Genomic DNA, 6244 nt, shown 5'->3' with positions numbered 1-6244 from the left:
CAGAGGCCTAAATGAATCAAGAGAGCCAGGGCATCTCAGAAAGGACATCCTGCATATCTAATGCAAGACTACTTTTTCTTTCACCCACCACTAAAACATAAAAGCAGACACAGGGGTTGAATGGAAACATCTCTCTTCTGTATCTGAGCTTCGAGACAAAAAACATGGCTTTGATGTTGCTCCCTACTCACCCCAGGCACGTAGAGTTTGACCTCAGCCATTTCAAGGGTGTTCAGCATGTTTCTCAGTCAATGGTTTTCCAGAAACACTTGCCCAGATACCATGGCAATGATTATCTTGTCATCAGTCAGTCTGGAGTCATGGCTTTCATTAAAGCCTCTATTCCTGTGGAAGGGAAAAAAAAAAAAAAGAGTTGTTTTATGGGACAAACTACATCTTCAGAGCTAGAAATGTCGGTGTTGCTGAAGGGTGCTTATGTTCTTTGAGCTCTCAGCACACAAGAGACTGCTCAGTACAGGCATGCAAGGCAGACGTGCACATTCACGTGCACAAGGATTAATGCTTTCTAGGGATGATGGCTGCCCACAGCTGACAGCTCTGCCTTCACAAGCAGCATATGGGGCATTTTTGCAATGAAGTATTTGTTACTGCTAGTCATGCTACTGGGAAGAAAATGGAGTCAAGGAGGAAAGCAAGACTCCCAGGGGGATGCAGCAGATCAGGGAAGAAACACATGCCCTGAGCAAGACTTTCATTCTGAGGCCCCTATGTCAGATAGGATGGACTTTACACTTTGCCTCTTGGCAATTTCTCCTTGTGGAAGCCAAAGTCAGATCTGACAGACCACCAGACAGATTCATTCACAGCCCTCTATTGGCAGAGCCTGTCACTAAGAAAAGCACTGGAAACCCAGAAGTGAGAGCTTTAGAGGTGAGAGATCAAGAACTGAGAGAGAGAGGAAGCACAGGAGGCTGTATAATGCACGTGAAACACAAGGAATCATTTGAGTGTTCCAGGAGTTTCTTGAGACACGTGAACTTACAATACTTGCTGCAGTGTGTCCGCAGTGTCATCTGTGAGCTCTGCTGCTTCGTGCTTTGGACCTTGAAGAGAGCAGTTCATCTGCTGCAGCTTCCTTGCAGGCTCAGTCCAGTTTGGGTCTGTGTTCTATACTACACCACAGCAAACCTCATCTGGAGGAAGAAGATGGTAAAGCCAGAGCTGGTTATACAAGATGTAAGGCAGGATCCCTAAGTCCCCCAGAGTGCTGAGTTTAGTCCCAAACTTCACTGCATGGACACGGAAAGCACGAGCTGCAAACGCTGTGCAGATGATCTATCTTTATCCCTGTTTCTATCACACATTTGTATTCTGGTGATCCTATTTGGACCAACTCCAGGAACTGACTTCATTTTTTTATTTTTTTTTTTTTGGCTCACAACAACAATTTCTCTGTCTGAACTTTCTGGATTTATCTATCTGGGCGGACCTTTTGTGACCATATGGCTCAGCCTCACTTCATCCCAAATATCAAGCTTAATTTAAATCATTTAAAGTAATGTCTTGTAAGCCTCACTCATTTTTATGTCTACTCTTTCAAGGTGCCCTGAGAGATCCACCTAGCAGAACATCTAGGCGAGCCTCTGGCATGAAGAACAGCTCCCAGCCGCCCTTCTGCTCCCCCTTCCTTGTCTTACGAACATTTAACTCCTGCTTTACAATACGTAGAATTATTACCAGCATCTCTGTGTGTCTTTTCAAAAGCAGTAATTATGTGAACTGAGGGAACCTTTGTAAAGGCACTGTGCTGGGGTTGCTCCTAAAGCCATCTTGATGAAGCAAAGCTGTTCCACACAAGCTGGCAGTGAGAAGAGTACAGACTCCATTCGTGTCTTCTGCAGTGCTGAGGGCCTGGTGATGCTTCTGCAGGCAAGCCTGGAGGGCAGGGGAAGGCCAACGAATGCTGAGCAGAGTCACAGACAGAGGATGACTGAAGATGCTATCTGGCAAATAAACATTCAGCATCCCCTGCACAGCACTGAAAGCATCCTGGTGAGAGTAAGAAAGCAAGCTGTGCTTCCCCTGATGAGGCCCCCCTGCCACCAGGTCAGCCAGGGCTTCGGCCCTGAGTTGAGGAAAAGAGTGAGGCTGGAGGCATCGTCAGGCTGAAGCTGCTGGCTTCCAAGTTGGTAACAGCCTCACAACTCCATACATCTACAAAGGCTTCCAGCAAAATTCCTTCAAAGCAAAACAAAAACAGAGCTCCAGATATGTTGGACCAAGTTCCCTGGAACGTTCAGCTGTCTTTGAAGTAAGTGGCAATTCCCAAGCAGCAACAAGGAGAAAAAATGATCACCATGGGGCTAAGCTCCCTCATGAATATTCCTGTGCTCATACGGAATTTGGTCTGCAAACAAGAGACTCCTCAACTCTGCACCTGTTTCTGCTGCTGTCATGCTGCAAAGCCAAGGTATTTAAACTTCTGGCTCACAGGGATTTCCAACACGGATGACTCAGTTTTTAGCACTTCAGTTATTCCAATTAAGTGCGCTGTACTTAAACTGAGGGTGAAAAAAGAAGTGTGTTTCAGACTAACTAACCATACCAGCAAATTATCTGCGGGGCTCACACGCATACACCCTCAGCACAGATCTGTTAGATCATTTCCAAGAACCCGAGACCCACCAGCTCAGACAGCTGCACTCCTCTCAGCAGCAGAACACGCTAAAAATGCCGCCATAAGGAAGAGTGACTGAAACAATTACTGAAGCACACGAGGGCAACAGCCTCCACCCATCACTCCACCTTTATTTCCCATAAGCCAAATGAAGAATGGTGAAGATCTGGAAAAGCCTTACGAAGTTCTGTGGACTTCTCCGTTAAGAATGTGTGTGTTTACAAAGCTGGGACAAGCATGAGAAGAGAGGCATTAGCAGAGATAAAACACCATCATCTAACATGTAAAAGTCAAATGCAAATAAGGAAAATAGCAGAGCATAAACCCTGATATTAAATCTCAAATAGTCAATCAAGCTCCTGACAACTTTGATAGACATCTCAATAAAATACTGAGGTTGATAACATTTTTTCCCTCACCCAATGGAAGCACAAAGCTTGCCAGAAAGTCTGTGAGGCCGATCAGGGCATGCACTGAATACTGAACAGTGTTCCTTTGGACAGGTGGAGGAGATTCATGCAGCACTGAGTCTGCTGAAAAAGAGAGCAGACAAACAGAAAAGTCCACCTACACCCCACTCTCACCTACTTCACGGTGAGCAGACAACCGAACAAAAGGACAAAAGGACAATCGTGGCTTTGTGTTTGTATTTCAGAGTGGAAATTCACCTAGCAGCTGCTTTTCTCCCACGAAGGATGAGCACTACAAAACCCCCAAACATGAATTTCTGTGAACTGCAGAAATGCACAGTGCAAATGAAGGACTTTTATCCCACGTAACGCCCTGAACGCCCTACACCATAATCATGTTATTGGCCTACTTTAAGGGACTGATCCACATCTCCAGAAATTACTTTGCCTCCAGACTAAGAACTTTTATTTTCTAATAAAGAACTTTAAAGACTTTGGGAAAATGACTACAGAGGTGAGACTCACTCATTAGGTAGGGCGGGTGCAAGAGCGACATTGGCACTCCCAGCTTCCAGGTGAAGGAGGGAGGAGGACTGGAGATGCCAGGCAAAAGCAGCTCTCTTCCTCTGCTGACTTTCCAGCTCTGCACATCTCACTGCTCACAGAGATGGTGACTCTACTGTAGATTTCCCAGCCGAGGTGTTGAGGTGAACACCGGTACCATTTTAATAAAACTGCAGGTGCAAAGAGCTACTGGAAGGCAAACTTATGTTACCAAGAAGTACACTTTAACATTCTCCTTAGCATCTACCAGCACCTTTAGTACGCCTAGCATGATAGGATATATCTGGAAAAGCCCCTGGGGATGAGGTACCTTCCAAGTCCTCCTTTGGTGCTTGCTACGTGGAGATGCCACAACACAGAAACGTGCAGACAGATCCACCTGATCACAGCAGGAGTTAAGAAATACATCAGCTCTCAGACGCCCCTCCTCACAGTCATTTTTCAATGCAGAGGTTAGGTGTCCCCCATCACACACACAGAGCACTGGTGCTCCTTTTTGCTTTAATGTATTATTATTATTATTATCAGAAACATTGGTGTTTTATGGCAGGGTACCCAGGGTACGTTAAGGGATCCTGAACATTGCTACCCCCCTCCACCAACAGCTCTTGGGCTGTTACTGATCCCTCATCTCTCTGTATCATTGACCCTCCTTTGGTGCAGAGTAGCCCACAGTTACCCCCAGATAGCTCATACTGATCACTGTGTAACAAGTGCTACTCATATGCAGGGTGTGTTATTACAAGTGATAAATGAGGTGAATGAGCAAACACTGAGCAATCAGAGAAGTTAACTGTAGAAAATTATTTGGGAAAGTGGGGACTGGGGAAGGGGAGAAGAACCAACAGAGAGATGTGGAGCACATTTTCTGAGCACCCTTTAGACAAGAGCACAACAGGTCACATTTATCCTCCACTGCCTCCCACTCCCATCGTCTAAGGATTCTCTGTGTTTACAACATTTGACAACCACCAGAGCCTGACCGTCCAGAAAGGCTGCAATGCTCTGTATCTCACATATCAGAACTGAAAAAGATCGCATCCACACCAGGAGCAAAGCAAACACCCTCTGGGCTCGGATTGCAGTGACGGCCACCAGCCGTGAGGCAGCCACAGTCACAGACCCCGCTGATGCACTGCTGGAGCAGCCAGGAGGTGGCGAAGGGGAAGAGTTTTCTTTCAAAGGTTGCCTTATTTTTTGAATCCCAGAGGGATAAATTGCAGGTGTGGATTTTAAAATACAGTGAAGAAGAACAAATAGAATCACTGATCACAGGAACTGCCCAGCTGACAAATCCGCCAGCCGCCTGGCTTTGGAAATAACTCTTTGCAGCTCACGTAGATGCTATATAAAGCATCTGTTCTTTGTCTGAGCCCTTTTGCTTGTCACATTTCAAAGACTCCTTTAACCAGCTAACGAGGCAATGGAAAATATGCTCAGATGCACACGGGGTCACGAAGAGAGAAGGAGTCAGCCGGGACGCAGATATATCCACCTCCTTGTATTGGCTTCAGCCTCAGAGCATGCTTTGAAAAAGAAAAACAGGGAAAAGAACAGCAATAAAATGTGCAAAGTATGTGAGGAGTAAGAGAAACCTGCCTCAAGCTCTACCCCTTAGGAGCCACACAAACTGGACATGAAGCTTATTGTAAGAAAATGACGCTGATGAGCAGGGAGAAGGATTACTGTGCAGTGGGAAACGTTTGAAGCCTGGTATAGATGCCACAGAAAGCAATGACCTGGCAAAGTGTGATGGAGGAGATGCATTCACCTCCTATCCCAGCCAGGGACCAGGCAACCTTGATCAAATAGCACAGGAGAGGATTTGAGCACCCACAAATCTACATGGAAGATAACGAGAGCTGCTGATGTCTTCTCTCCGTGGCATGGATGGGCCTTCAGGGTCTTTTGGCTCATACACAGAGTAGAGGAGAGAAACTGCAGCTGTTCATTCACTGGGGTTTGAGAATATTTTCTTTTTTTCCTCAGATGAGAACATTAAGAGTGGTTCCCAAAATTCTGTTGGGCCGTCAAAGCTGTGAACCACCTTCTAAGTCCTTCCTCTGGAAGGCATAGCAGACATCTCTCAAAGTAAATCCCAGACAGCCTTCCTGTTTGCTACATGACCAAAATGCAAAGTGGCTCAGTTGGTAAAACCAAAGAGGAGCCTCGTGCATTGACTGAGGACACAAAAAGATGGAAGGCTACTGATGTTAACCCCAACAGTACTGACTCACCTCAGCTTTATAGGAGGGACCCCACTGCAGAAAAGTAACTCCACAAAAATCTCCCTTCATTCACGAGCAAAAAGAACTGTGCACACCAGTTTGGGCACTGCTAAACCTTCTGACCAACTTCATGTAGTGGTTTGCTGCATCTGTCTGTCTCTCTCTACTGTCCATCGTTCTCCATTTGTGAGCTTTAGAGGGCTGGGGCTGGCATTCCGTGCAGTGACTGTGGAACACAAGGAATACCACGGCCCTGTTTCACAGTGAGCACTGAATTTTTTTGGAAAAAAATTAACACAGATCAAAATATTAACACGACAAGCTTAAGAAAGTGATTTAAAGATAAACAGGTTCAAGAAGCGGGTTACCTTGAAAGCAAACTGTCACAGCCCACACCTATCAAA

This window comes from Gallus gallus, chromosome 19 (genome assembly GCF_016699485.2).
Source record: "Gallus gallus isolate bGalGal1 chromosome 19, bGalGal1.mat.broiler.GRCg7b, whole genome shotgun sequence".
NCBI classification, from domain to species: Eukaryota; Metazoa; Chordata; class Aves; order Galliformes; family Phasianidae; genus Gallus; species Gallus gallus.
This window is presented reverse-complemented; position numbering follows the sequence as displayed.